The sequence below is a fragment of the Crinia signifera genome, chromosome 7 (assembly GCF_055691185.1).
Source record: "Crinia signifera chromosome 7, ASM5569118v1, whole genome shotgun sequence".
NCBI classification, from domain to species: Eukaryota; Metazoa; Chordata; class Amphibia; order Anura; family Myobatrachidae; genus Crinia; species Crinia signifera.
The window spans coordinates 23,111,231-23,133,736 of record NC_139223.1 but is presented as its reverse complement, the minus strand read 5'-3'; the positions used below and the strand labels follow the sequence as shown (position 1 = coordinate 23,133,736).

Below are 22,506 nucleotides of genomic sequence, written 5' to 3'. Positions count from 1 at the left end.
AAAAATATGTTGAAAAAAATACATACACTGTATACATAAATGTGTAACATAATCATGTGTTTTTATTAAGGTGTAGTTATACTAATCAAGAGAAGTGTTTATTATTATTTCATTTATTTAGTACCAGTTATAGAGCACACATATTCCGCGTTGAGAGATCCAATTAGCCCTAAGGTTAGGAAAGCTGTGCTAATTCGTTACTGTCTCTTTAAGACACACACCATGAGTTGAATTAACGTGCAATGACAAGCTGGAGACTGTTTTAGAAAAATATAAAAAAAGAACATTAATTTACATAAATATATATATATATATATATATATATATATATATATATATATTGGTATTGGTGGTACTAGCGCTGGTAGTCCTTGTGCAAAAAAGTCTCTGTTCCTCCCAGAATCAGATCCCCCGATTCTCGTAAGTACACTATCCCTTTTTGCAGGGCGGCAGGTCCTTCTCCTGTTGGTTTCTGTTCAGGAAAACCTTCGTAAAATCTAAAAAGGGGGGAATGAGACAGGCGCCTCCTAGTGTAGTATTTTCAATGATTTCAAGGGTGGACCCTCCACCACACAAAAGACACAAAACGGCACCCCACACACAGAGATGTACCGTTTTTAGTGGTCTATCCACCACTATTATATGAGCATAAATTCAATAGGACTTCTCTCCTGGACTTTTCAAAAGAGATCCCAGCGATCTGTTTCTCTCCTTGCACAGAGATCCCCAGGTAAAGAATAAGGTGGGAAAAACAGAAAGGTAGACTAGTGTAATATTGTTAAAACACTTTAATGTCTCCACACTATGACAAAAAAATGCGTACAATGTATAAAAAGATTTGGCGCTTATCTGATACAGTTTCCCATAAGCTTGGTCAATCAGTCTGGCGTCCCATCTGGGTAAAAGGCATCTAACTCAACGCGTTTCGTCCTTGCAGCAAACCGCTCTGGACTTCCTCAGGAGTTTTAAGTTCTGGGTCTACCTATGCCCTATTTATAGCAATGGTGATTAGAAAAGTGATCAGCGGGTTTTCCCGCTCTTTTCCGTCCCTCCTTCCTACTTCCGGAATATGGAATGCAAAAACGTCACCGGAAGTCAGTGTTACCACTGAACTTCCGGTTTCTGTGGAACGCAAGAATGCAAAACACCTTCTCAGGTGTAAATATTCTTGCGTCTCCTTTAAGGTGCACACTATTGTTTAGATTGTGCTACATATGACTGGTTCGAGTCGTGACTAAAGTCGGGTATCGTCTTACATGTCAAATACGCTAATTACCCGCACTTCCGGTATGCGTAGGACACTTCCGGTCCAGCCGCATACTGTGTGACGTCTTCCTCCTTTCCTAGGAGGCTGCCACTCTCCCGGAACGCAGGTTAGTTCCTGCTTCCGGTTCTATATGGAATGCAAGAGCGAGATCCTGTTTTCACTGCCTCCATGGAAATCTCTCTCACCGATCTCCATGGTGACCGAGTCAAACAGGTTCTGTTTCTGCAGAGGGGCTGGCTTCCACAGATCAATCGGTCACAGTGCCAATCCGTGTCCGCGCTCCCCTGCATTTTAACCTTTTGTTTTTCCAAAGAAAAAGATGATAAAGTGTATGATGATGTAAACATTTTTCGGATACACTCCCTTCTTCACAACACGCGATTTTTTTCAATTTCCGTGATGTGTAACATTATTCATAAAGTGCAAGAAGTACAAGCAGATTCAACAAGATTATAAAAAACAGTCATAAAATCGAAGAGAACATCCCAAAGATCTTTAGAGTACATTAAAATATATAAAATTCTGTATATATTTAAAAGTGTATTAGGGAAGGTTTTTTCATAGAAAAGGGGCCAACTCATAACTATCATTTAACCCGTTGGGTACTAGGGTTCCCAATTCATGGATCCAGTACATCTCCCTTCTTGAGAGGAGGTTTTCTCTGTCCCCCCCTCTTGGTCCCAGGGTGACGTGCTCTAGAACCCTGAATTTAAAACCTTCTACATTTCCTCCATGATGTTGTTTGAAGTGTCTGGGAATTGTATGACTCTCTACTGTGTTTTTGATTCCTCTAATGTGCTCCTGGATCCTCAATTTTAAAAACCTTTTCGTCTTTCCTACATACTTTAAGCCGCATGGGCATTCTAGCATGTATATAACCCAGTTTGTGTTGCAATTTACCAGACTTTTTAATTTAAAATTTTTTGTACCATTAAAATTACTCTCTGAGCTCCGGGTGTGAAAACTTGCATATACAGTATTACATTTGTTGCATTTAAAAAAGCCTGTTATTTGGTCCCAAGGTGTGGACTTCTTCACCTGTTTCTTTTGTGGGAGCATGCTCGGTGCTAACGAGTCCTTAAGATTTCTTGCTTTCTTAAAAATTAAGTCTGGTTTCTGTGGTAGTATTTTGTTCAAAACCGGATCCATCTTCAGAATCCCCCAGTGTTTATTCAAAATCTGCCTTATTTTTATCTCTTGTGGGTTATAGGTTGTTATAAAGTTGATACGATCCCCTCTCTCAGTCGCTTCATTCAGGACTTCTACCGGATATTCTCTTTCCAGGAATCTATTTTTGTAGATTTCAACTTGAATATCACAGTCAGTAGGATCAGTACAATTCTTTTTGATTCTCAGGAATTGTGACAAAGGGGTGTTCACTTTCCACTTTCCAGAAACCAGACTTAATTTTTAAGAAAGCAAGAAATCTTAAGGACTCGTTAGCACCGAGCATGCTCCCACAAAAGAAACAGGTGAAGAAGTCCACACCTTGGGACCAAATAACAGGCTTTTTTAAATGCAACAAACGTAATATATGCAAGTTTTCACACCCGGAGTTCAGAGATTTGAGTAATTTTAATGGTACAAAAATTTTTAAATTAAAAAGTCTGGTCAATTGCAACACAAACTGGGTTATATACATGCTAGAATGCCCATGCGGCTTAAAGTATGTAGGAAAGATGAAAAGGTTTTTAAAATTGAGGATCCAGGAGCACATTAGAGGAATCAAAAACAAAGTAGAGAGTCATACGATTCCCAGACACTTCAAACAACATCATGGAGGAAATGTAGAAGGTTTAAATTCAGGGTTCTAGAGCACGTCACCCTGGGACCAAGAGGGGGGGACAGAGAAAACCTCCTCTCAAGAAGGGAGATGTACTGGATCCATGAATTGGGAACCCTAGTACCCAACGGGTTAAATGATAGTTATGAGTTGGCCCCTTTTCTATGAAAAAACCTTCCCTAATACACTTTTAAATATATACAGAATTTTATATATTTTAATGTACTCTAAAGATCTTTGGGATGTTCTCTTCGATTTTATGACTGTTTTTTATAATCTTGTTGAATCTGCTTGTACTTCTTGCACTTTATGAATAATGTAACACATCATGGAAATTGAAAAAAATCGCGTGTTGTGAAGAAGGGAGTGTATCCGAAAAATGTTTACATCATCATACACTTTATCATCTTTTTCTTTGGAAAAACAAAAGGTTAAAATGCAGGGGAGTGCGGACACGGATTGGCACTGTGACCGATTGATCTGTGGAAGCCAGCCCCTCTGCAGAAACAGAACCTGTTTGACTCGGTCACCATGGAGATCGGTGAGAGAGATTTCCATGGAGGCAGTGAAAACAGGATCTCGCTCTTGCGTTCCATATAGAACCGGAAGCAGGAACTAACCTGCGTTCCGGGAGAGTGGCAGCCTCCTAGGAAAGGAGGAAGATGTCACACAGTATGCGGCTGGACCGGAAGTGTCCTACGCATACCAGAAGTGCGGGTAATTAGCATATTTGACATGTAAGACGATACCCGACTTTAGTCACGACTCGAACCAGTCATATGTAGCACAATCTTAACAATAGTGTGCAACTTAAAGGAGACGCAAGAATATTTACACCTGAGAAGGTGTTTTGCGTTCTTGCGTTCCACAGAAACCGGAAGTTCAGTGGTAACACTGACTTCCGGTGACGTTTTTGCGTTCCAAATTCCGGAAGTAGGAAGGAGGGACGGAAAAGAGCGGGAAAACCCGCTGATCACTTGTCTAATCACCATTGCTATAAATAGGGCATAGGGAGACCCAGAACTTAAAATTCCTGAGGAAGTCCAGAGCGGTTTGCTGCAAGGACGAAACGCGTTGAGTTAGATGCCTTTTACCCAGATGGGACGCCAGACTGATTGACCAAGCTTATGGGAAACTGTATCAGATAAGCGCCAAATCTTTTTATACATTGTACGCATTTTTTTGTCATAGTGTGGAGACATTAAAGTGTATTAACAATATTACACTAGTCTACCTTTCTGTTTTTCCCACCTTATTCTTTACCTGGTAATCTCTGTGCGAGGAGAGAAACAGATCGCTGGGATCTCTTTTGAAAAGTCCAGGAGAGAAGTCCTATTGAATTTATGCTCATATAATAGTGGTGGATAGACCACTAAAAACGGTACTTCTCTGTGTGTGGGGTGCCGTTTTGTGTCTTTTGTGTGGTGGAGGGTCCACCCTTGAAATCATTGAAAATACTACACTAGGAGGCGCCTGTCTCATTCCCACCTTTTTATATATATATATATATATATATATATATATATATATATATATATATATATATATATATATAGTCAATAGTAGACAACTGCGCCTTCAGTGTACAGTGGGGAAATAAATATCCTTAAACTATAAAGTGATATGCGTACCAGAGAAACGAGAAAAGATCACATGTAGTGTTATCTTTCTTGTGTCCGTCTCCTGAATGGTCCTCCTTGTCCACCGATACGAATCTCGGATAAGATGTAAGGACCCAGAGAGGAGGGGATAATTTTCAATTAGGTGCAAAAAGAAAAATTATTTTGCTTTAAAGTGACTGGTGATTAGTGGTGGTTTGCTTCCACCGTGTGGTGAAACCCTGTATTACACCCAGTGTAAAGTGTAAAGATGAGAAAATAACTCACATTTGACAGGGGTCCAGTATCACCAAGGACCCCTGCAATCTTTCAATGCTTAGGGTACCTTAAATAAAGAGAACCTCCCACCAAGGGGGGGTAAGGAAAATCGATAGTGTAATATAGTTTAAAAATAAGGATTTAATAGACAGATAAAAACATAGGTAATGGACTCGTACAATTATACAATAAAAAACAGCTTATCTGGAGTGTGCCTCAAGCACAATGGAGGGTGGAGGTTAGTGTCCAGAGTGACCAACGCGTTTCATCCCCTTTATTTTGTTTGGGACTTCATCAAGGGTCAAGTGATATATATATCTTGAGTGGTAGGCGGCCGCCTATAAAACACAATATTTTATATATAATGATTTTTTTTTTAAAAACAAACATGATGATAAAACGCATATAATTTATGAAACCATGCACATTTGATAAGCCTTAAAATATATTATTACTGGGCTTTTTTCCTTTGGAGTATTACTAGAAATCTGCAATTTGCTACATCGATGTTTCCACAATTGTGTATATAGTGATAGTCAAATTACAAAGTGCCGGGTGGGGAATAATGACCCCGTTGGGGGAAAGACCAAGCTTGTACCTACTGTGATGCCGGGCCACGGCACTTCACAGTGGGGAGTCTCTCAAGATTGAGGGATTTTTGGGACAAAGGCATTTCTTTATATGCTGGAGGTGAGTGTAGCGTGTTATGCGTATCTCACCTATAAATCCAGATAGAGATGTCCTTTCTCCCTTGGTGTTAGGACGGAGTGTCCTGCCGTATGCAGTGATGACAAGAAATTTTTAGCCGGGGGGAATGGCAGTCGAGTGTTTTGCACTTTGGCATTAGGTCTGCTTACCCCCTGGTATCAGCATGTCTCTCACCCACGCTTGTCTGCTCTCTACTGCTGGCGTTCTCCGTCAGATGACTCTGGCTTGGCAGCTCAACACAGAAGTGAGTGGAGCTGATGAGATTGTATCCACAGGATTTCTGCAAGTAGGGCAATATATCAGATGTCCCGGTCTGTTGCAGGTATGGAATATCCAGTCGCTGGGAAATGCTTCTAACTAGTTTCGCCCTCCAAAAGGGCTTTTTCAAAGAACACATATTCCGCATTGCTTTACAGAAAATATTTGTCTTTTGTAATCTGTATAATTTGATAATAAAATAAATGATATACAGAAAATATCTGACTTTTGTATCTAACAATTATCAGTGTACAGGTTGAGTATCACTTATACAAAATGCTCAGGACCAAAAGCATTTCTGATAACAGATTGTTCAGTACTTTGGAATATTTGGATATTTCAATGATTTATCTGAGGCATCTTGCAATTATGTTGTACCTGTACAAACACATGAAACATGAAATACACACCATATATATTTTATTTGTTCATGAAACAAATTTGTGTACTATATCAGGCACTGAATTGGAATGCTAAGCGATCATTCTCTTGCACATATTTAGTGGCAGTTACATATCATGTCCCCAGTAGTGCCAGTTACAAATGTCCCCAGTAGTGTCAGTTACATATCATGTCCCCAGTAGTGCCAGTTACAAATGTATCCATGTCTCCTGTAGTGGCAGTTACAGATGTCCCCAGTAGTGCCAGCTACAGATGTCCTCAGTAGTGCCCAGTAGTGCCAGCTACAGATGTCCCCAGTAGTGCTTTTATCCCCCAAAAAATAAATAAGTACATTCTGGAAATTATGTTTTTTTTAAATAATTTGGATAATGGATATCTAGATAAGGGATACTCAACCTGTTTTGTATTTGTATTTTTAATTTATATTATGTAGAGGTTATTTTAATTCCTTAATCCATACTTACTGTACTGTAACATGTATGTAATTAAATGTCATCGGTCATTTTTCAGAAAGAAGGGGTAGAGTCCTGCCTACAGATAGTTGTATTTTAAAAGCAGGCAATCATATGCAAAGGGAATACCGGCCTATTTTTCCCTGTGAATAATTGCTGCTTTAAGGTAAACTCACAGACATTCCCAAACATATTGCATGATCCTTCTACAATATACAGTTTAGCATTTAGTTTGAACGCTTTACTGCAAATTCATTTCCTGCTTAATCTGCATTTTTAGACTTCAAGTGACCCCTAAATAAAAATTTATGACATTTTGGTTCAAAAAATGTTTTTATGTCGTGTTACATATTACAATTGTGTAGACTCCTGAAATATTTCCAATCACTTGATTTTCACAAAAAAATATATGACACAACAACACCATGTCCTGTTGGTGCACTGCAACATAAAATAATACAAAATGGACCTTATTCTAGTTCACTCGCAAATGCAAATTCCTTCTCAAATAGACAAAACCATGTGCACTGCAGGAGGGGGCTGATGTAAAATGTGGAGAGAGAGTTAGATTTGGGTGAGTTATTTTGTTTCTGTGCAGGGAAAATACTGGCTGCTTTATTTTTACACTGCAAAATAGTTCTCACTTTGAAGTAAAACCCCACCCAAATCTAATTCTCTCTGCACAAGTAACATCTGCCCCCCTGCAGTGCACATGGTTTTTTGCCTTTGCGAGTGAACCACAATAAGAACCAAAATGTAGGAGAAAAATATAACTCAAATATACCACACCATCACAGCCATAGGACCGATAGCAGCATTGCACAGTGCAGGTCATTGTTAGATAAACAAAGGACCAGGACTCACCATTCCATCAGCATAGAATAGAGCACAGAAGAAAAAGGGCCGTAACTTATACTGTACGGATCCCCAGACAATGGGCCAATAATGAAGATATTTCTTTGGGGATAAGAATATAATTATGGAATTTCAACACCCTTATTTTACCCTTGAGTGCTAATTTGAATGTTTTGAAGTCGCAAACAACAGAGAATTTTATTCACATATGGATAAGTAATTTTCTGTGTAATATTTCTGTACATCGGCAATGAACAAGGATAGAATGGATCTGACATATTCAGTCCATTTTGGTGGAATTAAGTGGTCAAAATTGACTAAGATGGGAGTTCTATTCCAGGCAGTATGTTGCTATAGGCAACCAATCATAATCTACTTCTTATTTATTTAACAACTTCTGGAAGATGATAGATAGTATCTGATTGGTTGCCCGTAGCAACATTCCATGTGAGATAGAAGTCCCATCTTAATAAATTTACCCCATGTAGTCCTAGAGGTTTATTTGCTAAGATGGGATGTTGCTATCATGATATCAGATTCTATTTATTATATTCTATAAGGTGATAAATAAATAAGAAGTCGATTCTGGGGGCGTGGCCTAACTAGCAACCGAGGTGGACGTACCTGCACAGAGCTCCTGCCTAAACCTCACTATTGTGAGCCCCTTACCACCCATCCGGCGCCAGTCACTTACTGCCTTCTAGCCCGGGTCCCCCTGTGGTGCAGGGTACGTGCTGCGGAGCCGGGGGAGACTGTCACTTCTCCCCGCGGGTTGCGGCCTACCTTGCCTGCCGGAGCCGGGCCCTGGATTAACGCGGCCGATCGCCGCGGACGGGCTCCCAAGACACCGCTCCCGGAGGCTTTGGGAGTCCCTCCTGCCGCCATCCTGACTTCTCCTGCCGCTGCTGCTGGAGTTTGACCGCTGGGTGTGCGGTACGCGGCTAGGGGAGCGGCTATCTGTATAAGCAGCCAACGGCCATCTTGGATCCCAGAGGAGCTCCAAATCCACCTTCCAGTACAGCGGGGAGAATATCACCCTGCTGAGGACGCTGGTAACACAATGCCAGACCTCTGTGGGTGAGTTGGGAGACACTGACCTTATCTACTTCAAGGATACCCCCCTGGACCTGCTCCCACCTGGCAGCCATATTACCATGTTCCCCTGCAGCTTTGCAGCCCCTGCTCTGCCCTGGGCTGCATTTGATTCCCCTACCATCGCCCTGACCCATTGGCTTCTGCTGAAGCAAATATCTACCTTCACTCTATACTTCATTCTCCAGCTCTCTGACAACCAAGCTCCCAGCTTCCATAGTGCTACTTATAATTAAACTGTATATGGTAGCAATCCAGTTGTAAGGATCTGGCTCCATCTAGTGACCGCTGGTCACAGCTGCACCCATATAATACTGCAAGCTACCTGACTTTTCCTGATATAACTCCTTCCTCTGCTGGCCACGGTAGGAGGGGGCAGACCCCTAGAGCACCAACTTAGCTACGGACCCTTTGGTGCTGGAGGCCGTGGAGGGGACCTACAGCTATCTCCTTGTGCACCGCTGATCTGTGCACACCCATCCACCATATAACATACAATTTTACCCGGGTGGGCCCAACTGGTGACAAAGGGCTATCCCCCACTGGACTACCTATGTAACTTACGCTACTGTACTCACAGTTCCCATATGTGATCACCTCAACTCCCTAGCTGCCACTCATCTCCTTTAAACTACATGTAACAATCATTACAGAGTTCTCACCTAAACTACCTCCTGGCAACCCCAACCTCTGGAGACTATCCTCATAACAAGCATCCTTTGCTGCCCTGCTATGCCTCCCAAGAAGATTAAAGACCCACAGCCATCGAGGGTCTCCCTTCCTCCTAGGAGACCCCCACAGACACCCCCTCCGCGTCACAGTCCGCCAACATCAGCAATCATTTCAATGGACCCCAATGCTAATCCCTTTGCTGTGACAGGGGTTGACTGTGACTCTGATGCTCCTGTGACGGTGAAGTCTCTATGTCAAGTGTTTTCTGTTTTCAAGACAGTTCTGTCTAAGGACCTGAAATCTGCCTAAGGACTGTCTAAGGACCTGAAATCTGCTATCCACGAAGTTAAGACCGAATTGGTCGCTATTGATGACCGCACTGACCAACTTGAACGCTACATGGAGGAACTCGTTACTTCCTATAACGATCTAATTTCTTCTTATGATCGCCAACAGCAAGACATGGAACAATTCAAATATAAACTCGCGGATCTCAAGGACAGATCCAGTCGCAATAACCTCAAGATCAGAGGCATCCCTGATTCGGTCTCTAACTCTGAATTAGAAGACTATGCGAGCACCTTGTTCCGTAAACTTCCAACTGCCGACGCCAAAGAGCTTCAGATTGATCGTATTCACCGCCTCCCCAGGCCGCGGACAGTTTCTTCCGAACTACCAAAAGACACCGTCTTGCGAGTCCACTTCTTCACGGTCAAGGAGCGAATCCTCAGAGCGACGAGGGAGTCAAAGAATACAGATGTTCTTGGAGGCCTTCAGATATTCCAGGACTTCTCTCCGGCGACCATAGCCAAAAGACGTGCCTTTGCCCCGATCACTTCCGCACTAAGATCTCACGACATCCGGTACCGATGGGGATTTGCGGTCAAATTGATAATCTTTTATGAAGAATCTACATATACCATCTCCTCTCTCGACGCAGGAGTTAAGCTCCTGATGGACTGGGATATATCTGTTGTACGACCCCTGGAGCCAAAACGCCCCCAGACCCTTCGTCAGGACTGGTCCGCTGCTTGAGGGTCTCCAATATAACCACTTATGATGTGTCCTCAGCCTTATCTTCCGTTTACTGGGACAGGAAACCCCTGATAAGTATACTTTATGTTTGTTTGATAACCACCCAAAGGCCTCCTACACCTGTTTACTAGATCCTTACCTACTACATGCCAGGTTATTATTGCTTTCAATATGTTTCGCAGTGAGGTTATATATACAACAAGGTTATGTATTTTGTTATATGTTCAATATTTAGCACTACAATGTTTGAGTGGCAGCTTTCTGTACGCCAAGCTGCCCCCACTCTATGTTATACTACTGCATGTTTTTTCTTTCCCCTGCAGTAGTCATGCAGGTCCGATACACAGGACCTTTTTGTTTGTTCTACCTTCCTTTCAATTTTTCTTTTTGTTCCCTTCCCTGTATTTTTTGCCCTCCCCTCTCGCTCCCTATCCAGAACTCCTTTATTTCCAGGAGCAACACATTAGCCCCTTTCACTGGATCCCCTATTTGTTATATATTCAGCTAAATCCTTGCAGAGCATGTATCCTGAACCGGATTGCCTAATCTCCTCTCATTGAACATTAAGGGGTTAAACTCCCTTAATAAACGTAGATTAGCTCTCTCCTTCTTTCACAGGCAGAAGGCAGATATTGTCTCATTACAGGAGACCCACTTCTCCTCCATTAATCCCCCATTATTTAAAGATAGCAACTTTCCCTTAGGGTTATATGCAAATGGCCCATTTAAACGCAACAGAGTAGCAATACTGCTCAACAAACACACCTCCTTTGTTCTACACTCCCAAACGGCTGACAAAAGTGGTAGATATCTGATTTTAAGAGGTCTCTTGGAAGATATATTGACTACCATAGTATACTTATACTCCCCCAATTCCAACCAAGTACCCTTCCTCCGTAAACTATGCCTTCTAATTTGCAAGATATCAAAGGGATCTCTGGTTTTACTCTGAGATTTTAACTTAGTTTTAGACCCCAAACTAGAAAAAACCTGGCAACCCTCCCACCGGCCGCCTTCTACGTCTGGCCCCTCCTTAGCCTTCCATAACTTACTGCTTGAATTTGATTTGTACGACATTTGGAGGTCCCGTAACCCCTCCGGTCGTGAATTCACCTTCTACTCCCCTGTCCACAATTCCTATTCTAGGATTGATTTAATTATCTGTGATAAGTAGACTCTGCAAAATACTAAAGACATAGACATATTACCCATTACTTGGTATGACCTTGTTTTATGGAAATGGAATTTGAACCCCGCCCAAACCCCTCGCCGTCCCTGGTGCCTTTTTTCCCACCTCCTAAAGGACCCTGTGTCTAAAAAAACGATCCTGGACTCCATTGAATCATACATGTCCAACAACGCCCCTCATGATACATCTATAGTCAACCATTGGTGTGCTTTTAAGGCAGTGACAAGGGGCACCGTTATTCAGGCGGGAGCCACCCTTAAATGACAATCCCTTAAGCTACAGTCCGACCTAGAATCCAGCCTAATTGAACTAGAATTTAGAAATAAAACTACCCCCTCTAGAGCCCTTAAAAAAGAAATCCCAAGCGTACGTAGCCAACTACAAAAACTGCTCCTGGCTCGCACACAGTCCGCCCTAAATAGTATGCAACAAAAATTCTGGGCAACGCCTGGGCAACAGATCGGGTAGGATGCTAGCTCGTAGACTTCGTGCCCAACAGGCTAGACATTGGATTAAACATTTGTTCTCTCCTAATAATGAAAAAATTCTAAACCCCAAGGATATCACTAACCAATTTGCACACTACTATTCCCAACTATATAACCTGTCCGTAGACCCTATGACACCCCAGCCAACCAGTTTAACTATCTCTTCCTTCCTAGACTCTATCCAGCTCCCCACTCTTACCCCCGAACAATTAGCATCCCTTAATGCCCCCTGGACCCTGTTGGAGGTTCAGGCTGCTATTAAATCCCTGCCACATAACAAAGCTCCTGGCCCTGACAGGTTCATCACAGATTTCTATATCACATTTCGGGAGCTCATTGCCCCATATTTAACTGACCTCTTTAATGAGTTCTCCTCACTTGGTGCCCTTCCCGCTGAACTACTAGAAGCCCACACCGTGACTATCCCTAAGCCCGGAAAAGACCCTTCATACTGTCATAATTACCGCCCTATAGCTCTATTAAACAGTGACATTAAACTGTTTGCCAAATTGATCGCGGTCCGCATTAACCAATTCCTTCCATTGTTGATCCACCTGGACCAGACAGGATTTGTACCGGGGAGACAGACCTCAGATAATACGCGAAGTGTTTTCAATCTGATCGACTCCCTTTTAGGAGACCGTGACTGATTGCTCTTGTCTCTAGATGCCGAGAAGGCCTTCGACAGGTTGAACTGGAACTACATGCGCAAAGTACTCACTCGCTTTGGCTTTAAAGACCGCATCATGTCCTCCATCTTCGCATTATATAGCTCCCCTACGGCCCGGGTGTTCAGCAATGGATTCCTATCTAATAACTTCGTCATCACAAACGGCGCAAGGCAGGGATGCCCCCTATCACCTCTGATCTTTGTCCTCTCAAATGAACCCCTTGCAGCCACTATCCGTAACAACATAAATTTCCCCGGTTTGAAAATTGGCCACTCTTCCCATGAACTAAGCCTTTTTGCGGATGATGTCCTTCTTTTTGTGACCAACCAAATTGCTACGCTCCCTGTCCTCCTCTCCACCTTAGATGCATACAGTGCAGCATCCTACTACAAACTCAATACTACCAAAACAGATGCCCTCCCTATTAATCTCTCACCTTCCCTAGGTTACCTACGCACAACATACCAATATAACTGGCAAAAAGGGTCAATAAAATACTTTATACATCCCTGCTCACTCTTAGGATGTCTTCTCTGCGAACCTCACCCCCCTTCTCGCAACTTTAACCACCATCTCCAAATCTTGGCTAGCATACGATGTCTCTTGGCTGGGCCGTATGGCTGCATTTAAGATGTCCCTTCTCCCTAAACTTATGTACTTGTTCTGCACAATCCCATACAACTTTCCCAAAAAATATCTACAACTGTGCACTTCCATTTTAACTAAATTCATCTGGTCTTCTAAACCCACCACTCTAGCTCAGTCCAGAATGGGACTCCCAAAAGCCCTAGGTGGGTTGAATCTACCCAACCTATATCGATATCAGGAGGCCTGTCTTTTAGCCTCCCTTAAATACTATGCTGGATCTGAGATACAGATGGGGTGGGTAGACATTGAACAAGCCTCTGTTCCTTCTTTCCCTCTTAAAGACTTGCTACAGATCCCTAAACCATTCAGACCAAGCTATATAGCCCTGCTCCCATCTACACAGGCGTCCCTGAAAGTATGGGACAAATTACCTGCCAACAAGCCCTCACCAGCATGCACCATATCCAATATACCCAGCACGACAGTGGAGAGTCTGATCTCTAATCTAAACCTGTGTAGATGGAAAACTCAAGGTATCTCTCTACTTTGCGACATCCTGGATGGAAATTTCCTTCTACCTTTTCCTGCTTTCCAACAAAAATACTCCATCCCTTTCTCAGAACACCTACACTATCTCCAAGTTGCACATTGGTGGAAGTCGCTTCCCCCTGCCCACATCTCTCCGAACACTCGCTCACAGATACTCCTTACTCGGCCCTTCCTATCTAAATCCAAAGGTGACATATCTTTTTGGTACAAAATTCTGATAACTCCCGATGACCAGCCTAAGTCAAATGCCCCAAAAAATGGCAGCTAGATTCGGGTATAACTCTCTCCCCTGCGCAGTGGGGAAAGATTTTCTTATGCTCTTACACCATGTCTAGGTGCCTCAACCACACTGAAATGCATATTGTTGCCATATATATATTTGTATAAACAGGTATAATTCAGTAGGTGCCAGGAACAGCACAAATATTTTGAATTGAATTATAATCTAGGATATGTGTTGTCAATTATTATTAATCGTACCTTGCTGCAAGAATATGGATCATTGGATACAGAACAGGGCATACTGGGTAATCCAAATTCTTAATCTCTAGGTGGTATGACATCCAACATGTAACAATAGGTCGTGGATTTACAGTTAAGCAGATAGAGTGTTGTTACCCTCCCCAGATATATCTATGTTTTATTAACTAAGCAAAACCTTATATATATATATATATATATATATATATATATATATATACTTTGAATGAGTGGCGCCACCTGTGCTAGTGTAAGATTTGGGTGGCCACAGCAATCATCCCTTATTATATAGAGGGTGTCAAGACCCTTAAAACTGAGGATCCAAGAACACAGCCGGAACATCAAGAACAAGATAGACAGCCACGCCATCTATAAGCACTTTGAGAGTCACCATAATGCCAACCCAGATGAACTGACTTTCAAGGCCATTGAATGGGTCAAATTGGGACCTAGAGGTGGTGACCTGGCGACCAAATTATCTCAAAGAGAAATGTACTTGATCTTTGAGTTGAACACTATGCATCCCCTGGGTTTCAATGACAGCTATGAAATAGCATCATTCTTATAAGGTCAAAACATATCACTACTATTTTTCTATGGGCACCTGTTATCACAAACCTTTCTATAGTTCCGGGTGAAAAATAAATGAAATAATAAAGGTATTAAAACATCTTGAAAGTGTCATCGTATTTATCTACAGTCAAACCACACTTTGTGACGCCCAATCTCGTCCGATCTTGGAAGCTAAGCAGTGTTGGGCCGGGCTAGTACCAAGAAGGGAGACCCCTTGGGAAAACCCGGTGCTGTAGTAACAAAAATGACAAATGACATTTTATGATAAAACTCACTTAATAAAAAACTTTACCACAATATTTATAGCACCTTTAGTAATGATTAACATTCAGCCTTTTATATATGCACTTGATATATGTATTGTATATGTATTTATAATTATTCCCAATTATTATGTATTGTATATGTACTCATAATTATTCTCATAGATACTTTATATAACCCTCACACTCTCTGAATTAATACTATTCTCTTCTAACACCCTGAGCACATACAGCACCTTAGGTTGAACACGGATAACTTCCTCCGTCTTTTCATAGTGCAAGCACTTAGCACTTTATCCTATATACCTGCTACAACTATTTGATGCTATTTATATATAATGTGTAAACCTCTAATTATCCCCCATTGTATTTACAAGTCTTAATGTGCACAAAACCGCAACATCGAATTATCTATTTACTGTGTCTTTTTCTTTCATATACTATGAAATATGGCAAGATGTCTCCAATAAGATGGCCGCCGTATCTAAAACATGGTCACAGAAACCTTTGAAAAATGGCCGCCGGCACTCAGAGATGCAGACACTATTCAACAAGGTTCTGCCTGAAGCCCCGCCGAGACGATCAACGCCCGGCGCATGCGCAGTACAGGAGAAGGTCACAGTCAGTACTACATCCAATCGGACATGCACAGTACAGCCGCACGGATGCCAGAAACATGGCGGAAGTGCCGCGAACCATCAATTAGACACATTCTGGACTCGATATAACCACTTGTGAATGTATAAACATAGCGATTGTCTTTTTATATATGGCTACCAACTTTAGCAGTGCATTAGAATATAACTTAACTGCATGGGAGTCATTTAGCTCTCTAGTGCCAATTAGCCACAGGAAGTGATGTCATGGAGCTCTGAGACAGACATACAGGTATAAATACCGGTCTGGCCTCAGTTGCTCTTTACCCCTTGATGAAGTTACACCGACGAAACATGTTGGGAAACCACTCATCTCCATCCATTCTAAGTTAAGCTAATCTCCTTTCTATTTATATGCTTATTTATTGATTTAAGGAAGATTTCCACTATCATATATTTTTATACTCCCCCCTTCTTTTTGTGTATATCCATTTGCGTCTGTTACCAATTTTTTATCTTTGTATTTTTAAAATTGTCCATCTAAATAAATATATTTTTATTTATTAATCAACTTTACCAGCCTATCTTTATACACCTACATATATATATATATATATATATATATATATATATATATATATATATATACGTGGGGGTTTGACCCTGAATGCACTTCCAATACTAGATAGCGGCCAACCTCTACAAAATCCCCCCTGTTAGTGGGAGATGAGGGACAAGACACGAGAAAAAGATGTAGAGGGCGCTGTAGGAATTCCCACCACCTTATTGTGTGCTCAGGCTTCAAGCAAATAGGTAGAGTAATAATTCAATCACATTTATTAAAAATACAAATGTATGACATTTTACAAATTCATATTCTTGTGAACCGCAAGGAAACGACCCAACGCGTTTCGTCTCCGAAGAGACTTCCTCAGGGGTACACGGTGGAATGCGGTATGTTGTAAAAACAATCTTTTAAAATTCAAACGGAGTTTGGAAAGGACTTTGTAAAAAATTCCAATGTAGACTGGCCTTCAATAAGGGCCCTTTTGGCAAAGTAGGGCGATGGAAAAAAGGGGGAGGAGTGTACCAGAATTTGATGAGCACAACTGAACTCTCCTGCACCTTTTCCAGCCTTAAGGATGTAGGACAGCTGGTCTATCATCCAAGTTACATTGCAGGACAGGACACAACTGTTGTTTACCCTGTAGGCAAAATAGATTGGATGCACATCCAAACATAGGGAAATCCCATAAATACAAAATCCCAACATGTTCACCATCTAAGGGCAGCTGACTCGGACCCCCTGTCATCTTGGAAACACTATCTCATGGGAACAGGCAACTTCAATCAGTGATTTTGTGATATAAGGAAAGAGACAGATAGAGCACACACACTCTCACAGACACACAGGGACAGTCATCCAGGAACCCATTCAGAGAGTCAGGAGGAAAGATGTGAGACAGGAGCAAGAGAGAGAACGGAACCACAGTAACAAGCAATGGGCTGGAGTGAGAGGCAGACTGTAAATATGGTAGATATGAACGCTCAATTATTGGTATAGTTATGGAATACTTTAGTCTACAATTTATGTTAGTTTGTAGCAATCTAGTTCTGTCAATTGTTTACTGTAATTTTAGGTAACATAAGCAAGGAGGCATATATACATATAAATATACATATAATAGCATATACATCAATTACTATGTTAATTTATTCTGTATGGTTTGTTTTGCCTATAATTAAAATCCTCCAATTGGAGATAAAATTACAAGTCTTGAACTCTCATATTTTGGGAATCAGGTTACGTCCAGTACTCTGCTTATTGTATTGTAAAGTCTATTAGAATATAATTGCAAATATCAAATATATATGTTGTTATATCAATACCAGATATAATAAATATATTGTATATAATATTTCAATCTCAATAACTATTATTGGGATAAGAGAGATATATGATTCCTAAAACTTAACAATATTAAATTGATAAACAGATTGTATCTCACTCCAGACCGTCTCCATACATTTTGGCTCTCATGTTCTAACCTGTGCTGGAGGCTTTGTGGTAATGTGGGACAAATCTACCACATATTCTGGTCCTGCCCCATGATTCTGCAGTACTGGAGAGAGGTCTTCACCTTGATTGACACAGTGCTCAAAACAAAGGCTGCCCTGACCCAGCCTTAGCATTGCTCCATGTAATCCCCCCTACCATCCCCATTGAAAGCAGATATGTATTGGGCCATATTCTCATTGCTGCCCGTGCCAACCTGGCCCAACTGTGGAAGCAACCTACCCCTCCAACGTTATTGAAAGTTATCCTTAAAACGAATTATCACTTTCTCATGGAAACCGAATTCACTACATATTCTTATACATTAAACTCCCCCTCTGTGCGTTGGCTTCCATGGCACACATACAGTATGTGACAGAGGGCGATGGTGCCCAATATTTCCCAAATCCTTCATATTCCACTCCAGTTTAGCATGAATGAAACCCCTACCACCTAAACGATAGCAAATCTACCACCCACGCCATTCCCTTATTAGGAATACTCACCACTCTGTTATACATTCTCAGCTCTCATGTTTTGTTTTTGGGCCCCTAAATACCCACATTTTGTTATAGGAGAAATGAGATGAATGTAGCTATTGTAAAAACCGTTATGATAACAAACCGGTGACTAAAGTTATTGTTACACTATATTCTCTTGGTTTTATATTCGTTACCTTATAATACATATACTGTTACCCTTAGCAACAAGGTTACCATGGTAATGTAAGCATTTGGCTCTCCTATTCACAGACACTTTGAAAGGCTGTAAAACCACATTAGCATATGAATAGATGCATATCCATTGTACATTGTGCCCCACATGTTGAACCTGTTCACTGGCTTGATAAGAAATAAACCTATATACATTACTATATGCTTATCCAGAAATAAATCTATACTGCATGTCTATGCGGCCCCACATGTGACTATACGTGTGAATCACTCGCTAATACGACTAATCTCCTAAGAATATATATATTGAAAAATACCACACAATATAAACTTTCAGGTTACTGACGGTTATCTTTCAGCTATAATTGCTATCCACACTTATAATAATAAACCTTTCTTTCGCATCTGAGATGCCATTATAAGTGTAAAGAAATGATGCACATAGACATACGGTTATATTTGAGATCACAGATAGTATATTATATGGGAAAATGGTCCAAAAAGGGTAACAGATATTTACATGGTACTTACACAATACTGTTTAGACTATACACAGATTACAACAACCATAACAATTATACATGTAAATGAACGCAGGCCCAACACCACCCTAACACCAGCATACACACATGGATACAATTACTGCCACAGAGACAGGGGAAAAGAGCCCTCCTTGGATCACATCTTCTTGGTGAGACTGGGAGATCAGAGAGAGAAACACAGTATATTTTTGGGAGCAGGTAAGGGGGCGGGGGAGTCAATCTTGGTTGGCATTGGCTAAAACAAAGAGACTGGGCCTCTCTTTATTGGCCCTCCTGTCCATCTTCCTGTTCTCATGATGCATTTCCTTTAAATACTCCCTTTGTTTCTGGCCATGAGGCAAGAACCTGTTTTGAATTGATTTGTCCTTGGTGTCCCACATAATGATTCACTAGATTCCACAGTTAAAATATATCTAAGGTCATGTATTGTGATCACATTACAATCACCATACTGACCTTGCGTCTGTGGCGGCAATTACAACATTTCTATATATAAAGTATGGACGATCATATTCCAATACTTTGGGGAATACACAAATGTACATACAAAAAGGAATATCACTATGATTTAGCCATTAATGCATTACGTCCGTCCTTGTCCGTGAATTTATGCTAATAAGACGCGACTGCGCCTGAGTATTGCTAAAGGCCGACCGTAATACGCCAATGGCGTTTGAGGTGCAAATACGTTTTCCACAGTCCACCCTTTGATAGTCAAATAAAACTATCACACTACACAATTAATAATTCATAATTTCGCATTAATTTCCATATTTCATAAAAATTTTAATTTTTCATACAAATTTTCATTGATGAAAGGTTTGTGAAGCGTGGATCGTGTGTGTATGTGCAGTAAGAGGGGATGTATCATTTTTGCGCTATGGCTAATCCAAGATTAATAATACATGGGGGGAGTACATTTACTTACTGTCGGCATGTCCAAACCATGGAGTTAGAGGGTCACAGCCCAGACACGCCTGACTGGAATGATACATTTGGGGACGTGCGTGTGTGTGTGTAAGTGTGGTGTTCCTGCATTGATCGTGTGTTGTATAACCTTGCCGCAGGGTGTAATAGGGTGAACAACCTTCATATGACCTATAGAAGATGATGGAAGAAACATTGATGGGTATCATAACAAAACAATTTTCCAGGATGATGTAGAGAATTTCTTGAGAGAGCAGGGGACAGTCATTTCTTTGAGAATTTTACCAATGAGTCATGTGTAAGGGTCATCGCTCCACCTAAATAACACCATTCGTTTGGATTCACAAAAACACCTTTAAATGCTTGCTTGTCACAGATAAAAATAAACGTCATTGTCAGAACTCCGCCTCTCCTTATCCACCCTTTGGTAGCGGCAACACCTTGGGGAGAAAAGAGATGGGGAAAACAAGAATGAAGTAAGCTTTCCATCTTCTGCCTGTTTCTTCTTTCTTCGTCTGGCCAGGGGATAATCAGGGTAGTCTTTCCTTTGCCTTTTCCTTTTTGGATATGTCGGTTTTAGTCATCTCTCAGTCTCCCCGGAACAAGAGCTTCTAGCGATACTTCTTTCTCGTCGCTTCTAGCATCAACCACTTCCGGGACATTGACCTTTTTACAACGGGACGGATGGATCCAAGCTTCCTTTTCTGCAACCTTTACTGCTGTGGTGCTGAACAATAGTACTTGGTTCGGTCCTTTTCACCGATCTATCAAACAACTTGGGCATAACAAATTTCAGATCATAACAAAAGTCCCCTGGCTCCAGACAATCACAGTCCTTTACAGGCAATTAGGATGTCAACACTGATAACTTTCTCTGCTGCATTGTAACTTGTTGGTTCTCCTTCATAAGATATAAACAGTCACTTTATTATCACACTTTAGCCATAATGTGGATGTCTTCTGAGCAATAAATTGAAGGGAGACAGGTTAAGTGGAGTTCTGAGAGTGGTTCTGATACTATACAGCACTATCTGCAATGCCTCAGGCCATAGCAAACCCTTATTTCAACCATAACTTTGCTCAATTTCCTGGGATCCGCAAGGATTATAGAGTTTACCATCAATCCCTAGGAGCTTACACATGACTTGGAAGATTTTTCATGTACAGTGTGTACTTTTGGGATACCATATCTCTAAACAAATACATCAACACATACTAAGAGAATAAAAATAAATTCCTAAACAGTTCTAGAGTGGACTGTACAAAGTCAATTTGTATTACCTGCAAAGAATCCTCTGGAGGAGGGAATGTGGAGATGGCTCTGTGGGAACAGCCTCTCCAGTGTCTTTCCTCAGACAAGTAAGGCATGACATTGCCGTCTTACCTGCCTGTGGACCGAACTCTGGGGCCCACCAGTAAGTTTTGACCAGTTATCACATACCTTCCCTGCCAAGACAAGTCAAGCCATAGGCTATCTCTGCCATGACAGTGTGGCATGCTCTGGGAGTCACTGGTTTTCCTTGTCCATCTTTCTATTCCTGTCCACATCCCTTTGGCTTCCAGACTGCTTTCTCCTGCAGGGAACACAAATCTTGCACCTCTATATAAAGACACAGACATTTACAGGGGGAACAAAAACATTATTCGCAAAGCGCGTAGCTCACCCAGCTGTCCCGCCAGCATGGCTATCATCAAGTGATACTGAATCCTTATCAAAGGTGTGGGCTTTACACTTGATAACAGCCACTCCGTTCGGCAGCTGTGCGGCTGTCAGTATTCCTCAAATATACAACGCTTGCGCCACTGGAGTGTCAGCTACTGTCACAAGATCTCTGAGGTGCCATAGGGCTCCAAATCTCTTGTGTTACCCCAACAAACGTACTTAGAGTTGGCATAGGTATTGACTGCTTTTCCCTCAGCCAGTTCACGCATCTTGATCAGTGGCACTAATTAAGCCACTGTTTCTGAGTGAGATGGTCCAAGGCGACCCAGTCTCTACTATACCTTCTCCATCTATTACAGTAAAGCCAGTGCACAATTCTCCCATTTCGGTGTCTCTGTGGCAGCTGCCATCAGTGGGGGAAAAAAAATTACTCATCTCTACCTCTTCCACCTTCGGGGATATGCTGCAAAGGTCCGATTCAAACACTTCATGCCATCATGTTCGTCTAGGCTCTCACTAAATTCTACCATTCCAGCAACCTCAGCATCAACTACCCCCTTTGTGCCTTAGAGGGCACACCTGATAAGAGTGTTGCTGGGTTTACAATATTACTGGTAATGTTTATAATTTTCAATGCACGTTCCCATTCAGTGAACATGGCTGATGTTTAGGCAGAATTTTGGGAGTGTCCAGACTGTATGGGGAGCAAAAAGAGCCAAAACACACCTCAACATCACATCCTCAGTCTTGTTTACCGGTAGTGCTATGGCAACTACACTGGGTAGACAAGTAGGAAGTGCTCGAGAAATTGGGTTGAATTGTTCACTGCAGTACGACATTGGGTCA

The 22,506-nt window shown here is 41.6% G+C and overlaps 1 long non-coding RNA gene and 1 pseudogene across 1 annotated transcript in view; both read left to right on the top strand.

Moving 5' to 3' along the window:
* LOC146021411 (uncharacterized) overlaps window positions 1–15,947 on the top strand; it is a 457,123-nt gene extending 441,176 nt beyond the window's left edge. The window contains exon 3 of the long non-coding RNA XR_014450898.1: window positions 15,660–15,947. This is a non-coding gene — a long non-coding RNA (uncharacterized LOC146021411). The remainder of the gene's footprint in view (window positions 1–15,659) is intronic.
* Window positions 15,059–15,178, top strand: LOC146025148 (5S ribosomal RNA; annotated as a pseudogene).
* Window positions 15,948–22,506: the final 6,559 nt, after the last annotated feature.